A 13,567-nucleotide genomic window follows, 5' to 3' on the forward strand; every position below is an offset into this window, starting at 1 on the left:
TCAGCTCGGCAGTTCTTCTTCCACACAGAGAAGGATTTTCTGCTTTTCTGTGATTATCATTTAGCTACACAGGAGATGTTTCCTTATGCAAATGAGCACTCCTTAATCAAGTAGAGGTTTCAATAACTTTTCTAAATTTTGCTTATGTATCTAAATACGCGTATACATCAATTATGTATATAAGCACAAATTATAGCTTGTTACTGTGATTCCTAGCAGAAGCTTTGTGAATAATGTTCTATTTTCTAAAAAAAAAAAAAAAAAAAAAAGCATAATGACTTTGGTGTTTCACAACTTCCTCTTTTGGTGGACTATCCTTGTGCAGAGAAAAAAAAAAAAAAAAAAATTACTGCAACTAGAGAGGAGTCCAGCAGAGAACAGAACTCTGAGGTGCTAGTAGTTTCACTCAACTGATGAAGCGGCTTAGCAAGCAAATAAGACAGAGAGGTAAGAATATATTATGTGTTACTTTTTATTTCCTTATCTAGATTGCTCTATATGTTAACGATTTAAATGCTGGCCATTTTACAAAGAAAATGAGATAATCCTGACACTTCCCTGTAGTCAGTAGCTAATATTATAAATGAAAAAGGTGAATAAATTGAGGAAGTTTCAACCTCATATACAAACCTTCTAAAAAGCTTGAAGAAAACTAAAGCGCTCATTGATTTCCAAATTATTTTACCTGCTAAATAATCATTCGTTCTCTTCTATATATGTAATTTTATGCACAATTTACTACCAGTAAAACTTTTTAATTAATAATGAATTTAGGAACTTTTCTTGTTCCCCAAACTCTAGTTTATTCTTAACATTTCTAATTCTCTCAAACATCTCTTTCATTTGTGTATTCCTTGTTAGACACTTGTCAGGTGAAAAACACTCTTACATTTGTTTTTACCCTGTGTGAAAATACATTTCATTATTTTAAATGTGATATTTCAGTATTATATTTCAAATTATCACATTATAATGACATTTAAATTGAGAAAAACTAATTTGTAGTGTAGATAGCATGATTTTGAAATCTAAAGATAAGTAAAACCAATTTTAGAAATTCATTGTTTCCTGAAGATTAGATTGTATTCTTTAATGCTTAAAAATGAATTAGAACTAAAACAAAGGTAAGACCGTTTGGATGGGTAATTGGAAATCAAATTAAACTGAAACTGATGTCCTTGGCGAAATTCTGAAATAATCTAGATTGAGCAGAAACTTTTTGTTTGTTCGTATCAATCTAAAATAATGTCTACACTTATTAACTATATTGAATACAATTTATAGTATAGCAATTTTTAAATCTTTCTTTTACAAGCAATCGCTTTCTTGATACTCTGAAAAAAATCTTACATTGTGTTTAGTTTTTTAAAAGAGGACTTCAAAAAGTTTGTAGAAAACTGGAATTAAAGTACAAGGGCTTTTTTGGTGATAAAAATTTTGAAATCCAGGCATTGTTTTTCATAATGCATGCTTTCCGTGAACTTTTTGAAGATCCCCTCATACAACTTTAAGAAGAAGAAAGCAGTTCAACGGAAGTTCTTGTATCTTGGCTCTGTATTGTGTCTCTTAAGCAATCCTTCTACCATTTTGAGAAGGTGACCTATATCACACAGTTACATGTGAGATTTGATAAAGGTCACTATCCCATGGCTTTCAAAAACCAAATTACACATCATCCCATCAGTTAATGGACTTAATTTTTATAAACTTTGGTAAGCAGTGGTGTCATACTGGTTGCATTACGGTGCCTTGTACCTATTTGGTTTTTAAAATTGTTATCATTCAGTATACTATAAAAATAGTTGCTACCTTTCGATTATAGGGAGAAAGGAAGCAGATTGTTAATAAGTTCTGGAAATAAACTGTTGACTCAAATTGGATCTCAAGTCAAAAACATAAAATTAAGTTGATAATTGTGAGAATTCCATTGGATTATGCGTCTTCATCTATATGTAGCACATTCTAATTAAATACAATTATTTGAATTGCTTGGTCATATTATCTGAAACAGTATCTCCCCTTTTTAAACAATGATGGACGTATTTTTAAATGTGTGAAATTTTAAGTATGAATTGTTTTTATATCCTGGACTATTTAGTGCAATGCACATGTTATATATAGTGTAGTATTATTACACTCAGTAATATAAAACAACCATAAGAAAAGATAGCTGAAGAAATTAACAGTTTAGGGGATAAAAGCAGTGACAATAGTTAGTGATGATAAGACCGTATGGAACGGGGTGGGAGAAGAGAAGAGTATGGAGAAGGACAGCAAGAGAACAAATAGAGAGGCCTGACATTAGTGGGACACAGATATGGTTTATTACCTGTTGATGATGACGTGGATAGTATTCTCAAGTGGACTGGTCTGAAGTATTTCATGTTGCGTAAAGTCTTTTTACAAGCAAAACGATAAGTAGTGATGGAATGTTTTAAAAAATAATTGGAATAATCATCATCATCACCATCTGGAAAAAAAATAATGAAAAGCTATTGGATGGTGATGAAGGGGATTTTAATCTCTTTGTATTGAGTGATATTCATGGTGTTCCTTCTGGAAAAAGAAATGTAATACAATATAAAGTTATATGTGATTCAATGTAATATTAACAAGATTATGATAATAATAAATACATTTTAAAAATAAATAAATAAACTTACATTTTGGTTAAAAAAAAAAAAAGAAAAGAAAGAACAGTTTAAGGTGCTCACTGGTGTAATTCAGAACATCTAAGGAAGACCAAGGCAGTGGAGAAAATACTATCTTGCTGGCAAGACAGGTTTTGTGTTGTTGTTGAGAATTATTAAAGTCTGAATAAGCAGCCTAGTTCTAGATTACAAAAAAATAAGTTCAGAATTTCTACTCTATGACAAAATTTTATTTACAGTAGAAAAATATGAGAGCTTGTCTGGCTGAGTTTCTGTGAAACGTATATATTGTGGAAGGGGGTATTCTTGTCGTTTTTGGAACAGTAGAAGCAAGGCATGTATTTTTTTAATTTGTATGCTATAATTAAAAAAAAAAAACAAAAAACCTGTAGAGCCTGGCCCAAATCCATATTTTTAAAGTGAAATTACATGCAATGTTGTGAATAATTATGAGCTTGGAAAACATAAATTTTGATTTTTGAACTGCAGACATATATACTGCTATGTTTTATTATATTACATTCTTGTGACATAATTATCTGAGACAGCAATTGTCGCTGAATCTAATAAGAGTTGAAACTGCATGACTGCTGAATGACATGGTGAAATTTGGTCTCTGTTTTTATAAGACGACTTACTTTGTGACTTGTGGGTGATCTTGCTAAGGCTCTCTAGTCTATTAATATCCAGGGTTGATCCTACTAATCTCACAGCTAAGTGGGTGTCTCCCTCCCTCTTCACAATATGACCTTCCCAAAGTTGCTCAACCATAGAAAAGAATGACTTGCTCAGAGAGGGCTCTATCCCACGTCAACAAATAAACAAATATATTACTTTTCAAACAATAATTTCATTTAGGGACAACGCTGCTATTTGTTTCAGGCATAAATAACCAGACTACCAAAAGGACATCAAGGCATTTATATTTTATGTGGATGCTTTGCTTTCCTTTTTCCAGCCATTTTTCCAGTTGCAAGAATAAAGAGAAGAATATTGTCTAAAAGAAAGAGTACGGTTTGGGTGCAAGCTAAGAGGGATAAGATGTTTTAAATTCAAAAACAAAAACTTTCTAAATCAAGATAATGTGGGTCTTTGAGGCACACATTAAAGGCAAATTTGTATCCTACATCTGGTGCACCTTCTATTTGGTTCCAATGTATAATGTACGTGACCCCCAAATTTGCGGGGTCTTCAAAAGCTCATGAAAAATGTATCATAAAAAGTTATGTGTGGAGTTAAAAAAATGTGCACCAAAATAAGCTTGTATTTCAATTCCATTTTTCATGAGCTTCTGAGATACCTTCATAAGTGCCACATATCACATATGCATATTGGTTATATTAATAAAAATATGTGCTAAATAATGGGGAACATTTACGTGCTTGTGAAAATATGAATTATGACAGTACACGTGTTCTGCACAAAAAAATGTGTATCTCATTTCTGGACCAGAAATATTTTGTGCAAATATAAAGAATAGGACAAGACATTTTATATTTTTTAAATATTTCCATTTTTAAAATAAATAAAACACAGCTTTTTTACTATTTTAACATGAACTAAAGTTAGACATTTAAATTTAATCTTTTCCAAATTCCTTCCAGTTTTATTTTTAATCACTCTATGTGTATACTGAAGTAGGGTTTTTTTTTAAATATTTCTGTTACATTTAGTGCTATTGAGAAAATATTACATTTATGTTTTTAAATTCAAGTTTAAAGAAAAACAGCATTAGAATCATTTATTAATACTGAAACCATGGAAAGCCAGCCAGAATTAAAGATAGCCTATTCGTGTTGCTCCATGAATTAGTATACATTTTCACTCTTCATTGTTTCTCTACTTTACAGATAATTTATTCTAAAACTTGAGTTTGGTAAATGTATAGTGCTTATCATAGTCTCTAAATTCTTTTCACCTTGGAAACAAACAGAAATACTATTCTGAAAAAAATTTCAATTTTTTTGATTCACTAAAAAACTGAAATCAGCAGAATATGTAAGATATATCTTGATTCAATTTATTTTTACTTTGCCCAAGAAATACATTTTAAACAGGTTGGCTTTCTTCTTCCGTGTTGTGAACAGATCCGAATTAAAGGAGCAGCAGAAATGTTCATTCTGCAATTAGGCTGCCTCTGAGTAAAATAAAATCATTTATCTGATAAGAATAGGTTTTTTAAATGCTCACCAGAAACTCTTGCTGCACTCACTTACTTTTAAATATTTCTTATTTAAAAATAATTTCAAGCTCAGATAAATTGTAAAAATAAAAACAACATAACGAACCTCCGTACGGCCTTACCCAGACTTACCAATCTTAATGTTTTATCCCATGACTTTAAGATTTGCTATCATTTTTGTCTTTATATCTTTCTCTCTAGATCAATAATTTAAAAAAAAACAAAACTATGTGAGAGTAAGTTACATATTGCTTGGCCCTTACTTCAACTTCAGTGTGTAATTCCTGGTAATAGAAGTCTCTTACATAACAGTTCCATACAATCACGTACATCATAAATTTTTATTGGTACACTACTTTTACTTAGTACTTTTCTGTATTCTACTTTTGCTGTTTATCTAATGATATCCTTTATAATATTTTCCTCTCCGGTAAACAACCCAGTAGAGTCAATTAACACATTCTACTGTCATCTTTCTTTCTTAATTGGTTCTTACATTGACAAAAATGCATACATTAATTGCATATGATGTATTGTTTTGAAATATGTATACACTATGGAAGAGCTACCCTGAGCTAATTAACATATGTGTTACATCCCATACTTAATATTTTGTGGTCATAACACTTAGAACGCACTCTCAGAAATTTCTAAGAGTACAAAACATTGTTATTATCTCTAGCCACTGAGTAAAATAGGTCTCCTCAATGTTATGTCTCTTTAGTCTCCTTTAATCTGGAACACTTCCATGTCGTTTCTTGTTATTTATGAGATTGAAGATCTAAAGATGATCATCTACCTGTGAACTTTTTGAAATGTTTTTAATTTTAATAGAACACTTTTTATTTTTCACCACGCCCCCCCGTCCACAGAATATTTGTTCCAAAAACCCCATTAAATGCCTGAAACTATAGATAGTCCTACACCTTATATATACTATATATTTTTTCTTCTTCACACATATTTACAATGAAGTTTAATTTATAAATTAGGCACAGTGAGAGATTAACAACAATAAAAAGAGAACAGATTATAGTAGGCCACAATGAAAGTTATGTGACTGTGGTCCTTCTCTCTCAAAATACTGTACTGTACTTACCCTTTTTTGGCATTGGAGTTGAATGCAGGTAACGGAAACTGTGGGAGTAAATCCATGGGTAAAGGAGGAACACTGTGTGTGTCTGACATATCCTCATGATTAGAGTGTGGTTGTGCATTTTCTGCTGGAACGCTGCATAGGTGTTGCTTCCTCTGCTCGTCCGTCCCGCTTAACTTATGTTCAAACTTGTGCTTTCTCCTGCCATTGCCTGATTCTCCTTTGTGTGACGACTCCTCATCCCAAACCTCCCCCTGTAGTTTGCATTCATTGACGTTCTCATTAATACAATCTTTATTGCAATGGTTACAACATTATGATTTTTCCAACTGTGGTACTATCTCCACATTTATATCAATTTTCCCATTCTATTATAAGTAAAATAATTCCCTTCTCCCACATTCAATTAAACATTCATGTATGCATCTCCTAGTTGTTGAACTTCTATTTTTCTGATCATGTATAATTCATCACTCCCTTAATTACTTCTTTTTTAAGAGAGAGAGATTTTTGCTATAGGGTGCATGCACTCACCACAGAGACAGAGAGAAACAGAAAGAAACCACCTCCCAGGGGGATGGCTACGCCACAATCCCTCCTCCTCCATTCTCCTCTTCAGATTTTGGGCATGCACGCACACACACCTGGCAATGAGTTTCAAGTCACCAGGTCCAGGACTTGAACTGTGGTTGATTATGTGGGAGTCCAGTGAGGTAATCACTCTGCCATCTGCTGGTCCCAACTGCCTTAATTCCTTTGGTGCTCAAACTGTTCACATTTGACCAATGGAGCTCTTGAATCTGGCTTCTATATATGTCTTTGTGCAGGTCTCAGCTATATTAGTGAACACTTTCATACTTGCTGACACAAAAAGATGTTATGGGATGATCTAGTTACCTACCTTGCTCCACTCCTGAAATAATTTCTTTCTCATTTCTTTTTGTACAGAATGGTATTAAAGACCTAGATCTGAATTTTAGGTATACTCACTGCTATTGGTGTGTTTTGTCTTCTTCATCCTTTCTGCAGAAATATATTGATGCAGGTATATACATACCGACACAGACATACAGATATTCATACATGAATGCGTATGTATGCAGACGTGCAGACATATATCTACATGCATAGACATACTGACACAGACATACAGATATTCATACATGAATGCGTATGTATGCAGACGTGCAGACATATATCTACATGCATAGACATAGACATGTATTTTGGATAGCAAATGTTTACTTTAATACTTTTAGTTCCAACGCATCCCCGCATTTGTTCTTGCCTTGCCCTATTGCTTATTCTCATGCTCTATTCTGTGTAACATGAGCCTTGATCCTAATGCATCAAAATGTTTACATATTTGCTTGATTTTATATGTACCTAAAATAATTTCAGAATTAGTTCCCCAAATCATTATAATAAACAAAACTTCTAGAAAAGAGTTCAAGGTCCATGTGTATAGCTTCTGCTCCACTCATGCCCCACCAAATAGTTTGTGAAGTATTTGGATAAATTCTTCCCTCCCTCCCTCCCCCCCTTTTTCCCTCTTTCTTACTTTCCATTCAAGGCAATCATTGTATTTATTTCAAATACAATTAAGTGCATTTATTTTAGTTCATTTCCAGTTTTTTTTTTTCCATTTTAATTTTTTTTATTTTTTATTTCATGTTCTTTTATACATTCAGTCACATTATTTAGCTTTCCCCCTAAATTGCGAAGAGCAAGACGACTTGACCATATCTACCTGTTTTTTGAGAAATTTTGCTACAGGGCACATGCACTTGCTGGAGAGGCAGAGAGAGACAGAGAGATAGAAAACAAGAAATGACCCCCTGGGCAGGATGGCCATGCTGCAATCCCTTCTCCTCAATTCTCCTCTTGGGATCTTGGGCACTTTCACACACACGCCTGGAGTGAGTTTAAGCTGCTAGATCTGAGATTCAAACTGAGGTCGACTACGTGGGAGTCCAGCAACGTAACCCTTACACCATCTGCTGGTTCAGCCCTACCTATTTCTAAAAACAAAGTTAACATATTCTAAGTCACATAATATTGATACAATTCAGAATTGTTTGCATTATTATTGAAATTTTACCATTGTATCTTAATGTTATCTAATCTACATTTAACCTGGAGTCAAGAGGCCGACAGGTGGCATAGTGGTTAAGGGTGCTGGACTCCCATGTGGCTGACTGTGGGGTGAATCCTGGACCTGGGAGCTATTTCATGTTCTTTTATACATTCAGTCACATTATTTAGCTTTCCCCCTAAATTGCGAAGAGCAAGACGACTTGACCATATCTACCTGTTTTTTGAGAAATTTTGCTACAGGGCACATGCACTTGCTGGAGAGGCAGAGAGAGACAGAGAGATAGAAAACAAGAAATGACCCCCTGGGCAGGATGGCCATGCTGCAATCCCTTCTCCTCAATTCTCCTCTTGGGATCTTGGGCACTTTCACACACACGCCTGGAGTGAGTTTAAGCTGCTAGATCTGAGATTCAAACTGAGGTCGACTACGTGGGAGTCCAGCAACGTAACCCTTACACCATCTGCTGGTTCAGCCCTACCTATTTCTAAAAACAAAGTTAACATATTCTAAGTCACATAATATTGATACAATTCAGAATTGTTTGCATTATTATTGAAATTTTACCATTGTATCTTAATGTTATCTAATCTACATTTAACCTGGAGTCAAGAGGCCGACAGGTGGCATAGTGGTTAAGGGTGCTGGACTCCCATGTGGCTGACTGTGGGTTGAATCCTGGACCTGGTAGCTTGCTTTCTCACTTTCCCTCTCCCTCTCTCTCACTCTGTCCCTCTCTAGTCAAATTAAAATTAATTAATTAATGGGACCAGCAGTTGGCCTAATGGCTATGTTGCTGGACTCCCATGTAGTCGACTGCAGTTTAGAGTCCTGGACCTGGTGGCTTAAACTCACGCCGGGCATGTGTGCGTGCATGCCCAAGATTCCAAGAGGAGAATGGAGGAGAAGGGATTGCAGTGTGGCCATCTCCCCTGGGGGGTGATTTCTCACTTTTTGTCTCTCTGTCTCTCTTTGTCTGGCTGGCAAGTGCACATGTCCTATAGTAAAAACCTCTCAAAAAATTAATTAATTAATTAATCAGAATAAAAGTTAAATAAAGTGATTCTTAAGAAAAATTATGGAGTCAAATTATCCTCCCCAGTGTTCCAATAAATAATAATTTCAGAAAAAAGAAACATGGATTTCATTAGCCACCCTGGTATTGAGTTAACCTCATGGACTTTTATTCCAGAGTTTTGCTGTTGATAAACTTTATCTGTTTGTCTCCTGGAGGGCAAAAAAGAGAGAGACATCAGGATGAGATCTCCATCCTGTGATGCTCCCCCACCCCGGAACCCAGCCAAATGAAATACAGAAGGAGAAAAGCCAGGGGATGAAGGAGAGACCAAAACACAAATGCCACAGTAGATCATTTGGATCTTATCCTACTTAAAATGAGAGGAAATTGAAAGTTCTGAGCATGGTATCATATGATTTGATTTATATAGAATTTTTTTTTGAGAGATTTTCGCCAGAGGGTCCATATGCTCACCAGAGAAACAGGGAGAGACAGAAAGCAAAAACTCACCCCCCAGGGGCCATGGCCATGCCCCAACCCCTTTTCCTCCATTCTCCTCTTGGGATTTTGGGGGCTCATGCTCACACACATGTATGTGCGTGCCTGGCATGAGTTTCAAGCTGCTAGGTCCAGGACTCAAACCACAGTGGACCACCTGAGAGTCCAGCACCTTAACCACTATGTCACCTGCTAGCTCCTTGATTTCTATTTTAAAAGGTCATGCTGGCAAGGTCGCAAGAACAGAATGTTATGTCCTGCTTTTACTCTTTATTTTGCCTCCAGAATAGCCTGAACTCACATCTGGCTCAGAGAGTTTGCACATGCCCTTCCCTGTCTTCCTGGCCTGCTCTTCCCACATACCTTACCACGACACCATTCCTTCTTTGCCAGGTCTCTGCTCAAACTCTCCTCCTGAGAGATGTCTCTCATGACCAGCTTCATATTTTTAACCGCAATATCCCTAATGCGGTCACTCTCTATCGTTTTATTCCATTTTAATTTTCTTGGTAACACTTAACACTACACAAAACTTTAATCTTGATTTCTTTCTTTGAGTATTTACTATCTGTTTCTCCCACTAGACTGTAACTTTCATAAAGGCAGAGACATGGCCTATGTTGTTCAGGCTGAATCTTCAGTTTCTAGTAAAAGGCAAGGAGCGTAGAAGGGGCTCGATGAATAAGTGATAGTTACACAAAAGGACTCAACATCTCTGAGCCTCGTCTACAGATAAAATAGGCAAAATAAAAACAACTGTCTCCCGAGGTTATTTTGAGGAGGCTGTGGTCCTGGTAGTGCTCTCAACTGCCGTGCGATTGTCAGGTGGGAGTATTTCTGTTCATATCGAGTCAAAGGAACTGAAACCAAAAAGTCGTCCTTAGAGAAAACAAAGAGACCAAGAAGTTCTCTTTTTTTCACTGTGTTTGCTCTTTTGCACTGAGCTAAAAAAAGACAAGTTTGCAGGGGTTGCCACTAACCCGTTAGAACCCTGGAGGAGCAATCGTCTGGCATGGCTCGCCCTGCTGTCCCCACTGTCCCCATTGCCTCCACTGCCCCCACTGCCCCCACTGCCCCTGCTGCCCCCACTGCCCCCGCTGTCCCCCGTGCCCTTGTGCCAGATCTGGCCCTGCCCCCCACACCAAGAGAAGCCTGTGCCCACTCTCATTTTGCAGTCAGGGTTCATTGCTTTCCTCAGGCCAGATGGTAGAGCAGCCTCCTTCCAGAACCCTTTCCTGATGAACCACCTGCCGGTGCTGGCCCCACGTCTATGCATACGGTTTACATATTGCTGTGTAACTACTTTCTGGTTCCAGCGTTTATCTTGAAGTGGATTCTAAGGATACTCTAGGAAAACTACTTTTCTTGTACATTCAAAATATCAACATCACAAGCCAGTGGATGGCGTGGTGATTGAGGCACTAGACTGCCACATGAACGACCAGGTTTGAGTCCCTGACCTGGAGGCTTGGGGATTACACTGGGCATGTGTGTGCCCATGCCCTGAGTCCTTTGGAGGAAAGTGGAGGAGAAGGGATCATGGCACGGCCATCTTCCCAAGGGGTGCTTTTCCACTTTCCCTCTCACTGTCTCTCCTATGAGTGCACATGCCCTATAGCAAAATCCTAAAAACAAACCAAAAAAAAAAAAAAAAGAAAGAAAAAATCTTTCAGCCTCAAGAAGTAACCCATGACTTGTTTCTTAAGATTGTCTGTACATGATGATGTTGATAATTATACTGTTAGTAGTAGTAATAGCGTTCCCATTACATGTCATACGTTTGTTTTGTACCATACACTTGTCAGGTGCTTCAAATAATTAACAAGCTTACTATCCTCAACAACCCTCATAAAGAAGTACTCTTATCCCATTTTTAGAGTCTGAAGGGAAAAAGTACAAATCCCAAGTTAGGTGACTTCTCAAAGGTCCCGAGGTTGATCCTGGTGTGTCTGTCTCTAGGCTGACTCTTCATCGTGTTATTGTGTCCCCTCTATGACTTATTTATTGAGAAGAAAAGTAGATAAGCCTGTGGTTTAGATAGAGTTAAGAATTTATAAACTACATAGTATAACTTTGAGCCAGAAGTCTTCTAATCCAGTACAAGAACCAATTAAAGACATGGATTTTCAGCCATAACATGAAATATATATATATATATATTGAGAAATTAAAATAGTGGCTAGCAGGTGGCAGGGAGGTTGAGGCATCTAGATCCTATACCACCAGCTACCCAGTTCCAGTTTATACCCAGCAGTGTGAGGTTCATGCTGGGAGCCTGTGTACACGTGCCCAGGGGCCCAAGAGAAGAATGGAGGAGAAGGGATTGTGATGTGACTATTCCCTAGGGTGTAATTTCTCACTTTCCTCCTCTCTCTCTCTCTCTCTCTCTCTCTTGTGAGTGCATGAGCTGGATATCAAAAACTGAGAAAGACAGAAAAAAAGGAAAGAAAGACAAAAAAATGGAGAATTGCATTTCTGGTGCAGTGATGGTAGAAGACTCCCTAGACGAAGCAATTGTAAAGTTGAGCTAGTGACATTGTTTCGCTAGGTGGAGAAAAACTGAGATAATCTATTTCAGAGAATGTTACAAAATATTCAAAGAAATAAAAATATTTTCAACATTCCATCAATTGAATATTGAGCCTTTTTCTCCATATCCCTCTACCAGAGGAGGTGTTTGGTGACCCTGACTTTGTGGTTCATTTAGGGAAGTGGAGTATGGAAGCAGATGATTTTTAACTTTTGTGAGAAGCTTGTTTTTATTTTGAAGTGAATTTGTTCATGGATTTGTATATCAAGCACTATGCACCGAGTACTTCTTTAGGTGTTGGGAAAATTGTGATGGATAAGATAAATTTCTATCCTTTCAGAGCCTTCAGTCTAGTGGAAAGATGCAATGAATAAACAGGAAAGAAATAACTTTTTTTTTCTCTTTTAGAAAATGTTGTTGTTGTTACAGGGAGCGTGCACTTGCCAGAGAGACTGAGAGAGACAGAGAGAGACAGAAAGAGAGAAATCCCCCCTAAGGGGCGTGGCCACGCCTCATTCCCTTCTCCTCCATTCTCCTCTCCAGATCTTGGGCACACACTTGTGCACCTGGTGTGAGTTTTAAGACACCAGCTCCAGGACTCGAACTGTAGTCAACTAGGTGGGAGTCCAGTGACATAATCATTATGCCCTCTGGTGGTGTCAGAAATAACTTTTTAAAAGAGGCTTTCAGATGGTGATAGTAACCAGAAGAAAATTCAAGAGTGAAATGGTAGAGCAGAGAAGAAAGCCTCTTGTACCTGGATAACCCCCTGAGGTATTCGTGGTGAAAGTGCAATATTTAAGCTAGGACCTGAAGGTTAAGAAGGTGGATGGCATGTTCAGCGGGCTCTAGGAAGAGAGAGTGGGTGGCAAGAGCAGGACTGGAATGAGCTGGTATATTTCAGAAGCGGAAAGGTGTCTAGGTCTCGGAAGGTGTGACAGAAGATGCTCTCAGGAGTTGAGGTTGAGAAGGGCCAGGTCATGCAGGTCACAGGCCGAGGAACGCAGCTGTGCCCTGTGTGAGCAGAGGTGGCAACACACGGCGTGTCCATTGTCTTTGGGTAACATGGCCAAGAAAGCCGTTGTCTGAAGAAAGGCAGGAATTACAACGTAGGTCAAAACCTTTCTTCAGAAATAAATTATTATATTGAGATGCATTTCAGATAAGCCAAATTTACCTCAGAGGTTAACTATTACGTTTTCTGGCCTTTTCATTTCCATTATAGGTGCAGGTTTGATAAAAAATGAAAAGGAATCAGATATTATTTAAGTTAATCATCTTCAGATTTTCAGCAAAATTGCCATTAAATCATTGACTCTATTCATAGTCATTTGGGGCCAGCAGGTGGTGTGGTGGTTAAGGCACTGGAGTCCCACATGACTGGCCAGAGTTTGAGTCCTAGGTCTGGCAGTTTGAAAATCACAACAGTCCTGTGTGCGTGAGAACCCAAAATCCCATGAGGATAATGGAGGAGAAGGGACTGTGGCATGGTCATCC

General features: G+C 37.3%; 1 protein-coding gene across 3 annotated transcripts in view; it reads left to right on the forward strand.

Annotated features, from left to right (window-relative positions):
* The first annotated feature begins 338 nt into the window (after nucleotides 1–338).
* Nucleotides 339–13,567, forward strand: part of MBNL1 (muscleblind like splicing regulator 1) — a 244,304-nt gene continuing 231,075 nt past the window's right edge. Inside the window, exon 1 of one of the 3 annotated variants that reach the window (XM_027772376.1) lies at nucleotides 339–447. The gene's annotated coding sequence lies outside the window, so the exon portion shown is untranslated. The remainder of the gene's footprint in view (nucleotides 448–13,567) is intronic. The other 2 variants (XM_014588294.2, XM_027772374.1) reach the window with 2 other exon arrangements.

Source organism: Tupaia chinensis, unplaced genomic scaffold, assembly GCF_000334495.1.
Source record: "Tupaia chinensis unplaced genomic scaffold, TupChi_1.0 Scaffold000272_1, whole genome shotgun sequence".
In the NCBI taxonomy this organism is placed as follows: Eukaryota; Metazoa; Chordata; class Mammalia; order Scandentia; family Tupaiidae; genus Tupaia; species Tupaia belangeri.